The following is a 1,690-nucleotide window of genomic DNA, read 5'->3' as shown; positions in this document are numbered from 1 at the left end:
GCGGCGCAGCGGCGGGAGGCGGAAGAGGCAGACGCGCCCCGGAGGCTCCGCTGCAGGGGAGCGGCCGCCGCCCGACCGGGAGAGCGGGGCGGGCGCCCTCGTCCCCGGGCCGCCGTTGGTGCCTTCGCCCCGGGTGCGGGGCTCCCTCCCTCCCCCGCAGCAGGGCCCCGTTTCTGGGCGGGTTGCCCCGGCCGTGGCGGCTCTGCCAGCCCCGCACCGCCGCGAGGGGATGGGGACCCTCCCGGCAGCGGGGGCAGCCCCGGTGGTCGAGGGGGCGCGCCCCGGGAGGGCCCGTCCCGCCTGCGCTCCGTGCGCCGCCGTTTCCCCCGGCCCGAGGGCAGTGGCAGCCCGGGCTGCGGCCCGGTGTGGCGGCCCGTGCACCCGCGGCCCCGCACCGCTGGATGCGCGCAGGGCGGGGTGAGGCCCCCTCTCCCGCGGATCTTCCTCATTCTTCTTATTGTCCTTCCACGCGGTTTGGAACGCAGCCGAGGGCCGCAGCAGGGCGCACGCCGCAGGTGGCCGGCGAGGCTCGGCACGAAGGCAGGGCTTGGGCCGCCCCTCGGCGGGACACCTCGGCCGAGTCTGCGGGGAGCTGGGCCCCGCCGTACGGGCCGAGGGGGCCCCGCCGCGACCTGCCCGGGCAGCGGCGGCTGACACGTTACGGGGCACCTGGACGCTGTGTTGTGCAGGACTTCACTTTACCTCCTTGGCCTGCTTAGAGAAGGCGCTTCAAAACAAACGGGCGTCCTCTGAAATCGCGGCATGTCAAATTACTTGAAGTAGTCACGTGAAGGATTTCAGGTATATCCCTGAATCTCTAGGAAGGTGTGTGGTTTCCGAATGAGGCCAGGGAAAGGAGAGCTCTGGGTAGCTGTATGAAAGATGAAAGTGTAAAATACAACCTCTAACAAGTATTATATGACCAGATGGCATCTTCCTAGAACCAGAAATCCTTTTTTAAGTTACTCCATTGGGAGTCAGGCTGTAGCTTTCTGGACACATTGATTTCCTGGACAGAGCTTGGTATTCAAAGTGCGCTGATTCACTTTGTCTAATAAAGGTAATATGTTTTTGAGTAGGTTTCTCTACTGCAAGGGTCAGGAATGCTTGATATACATAAAAAGGTGGTTTCAAAATCCCTTGGTATGGCATGTGCATCCTGAGTGCTATGTTGTTCATCAGCTGATTTAATTTACAGATCACTAAATACAGTATGATACAGCAGTTGGGATTAGCAACCAAAATAGAGAAGAGAGGAACTGCCAGCAAAGGAGAAGGTAATGCATAACATAACAAAGATTCAGTAACAGCCAACTGGAAAATGGCAAAAGGGAGATGTGACTTGTTAGATTCACAACCAGCCAGGTCCCCAGTCCACTGGAATCCCTGGGTTTGGAAAAAGGTAAAACCATTTATTTTAATACCCAGTGCATCTCTGTGGTTAATGAACATAATGGTACTGGTATTTATGGAGAGATTGCTCAAGCTCTTTGTGATACCAAGAGCAAAAGAAAAGAAAACAAACTAGGAAAAGAAGTGGAGGGGAAAGAGTGATGTAAAAAGTGAAAGCCACATGATTAGAGGAAGAAATGGATTCCTTACTGAATTTGTTACTGAGCTTGGGGAATGGCTTGTTTTATTTTCAGAAGTATTCAGCAACAAAGCATAGAACAAGAGAACATAGAATTTA

Source organism: Falco naumanni, chromosome 5 (assembly GCF_017639655.2).
Source record: "Falco naumanni isolate bFalNau1 chromosome 5, bFalNau1.pat, whole genome shotgun sequence".
In the NCBI taxonomy this organism is placed as follows: domain Eukaryota; kingdom Metazoa; phylum Chordata; class Aves; order Falconiformes; family Falconidae; genus Falco; species Falco naumanni.
This window is presented reverse-complemented; position numbering follows the sequence as displayed.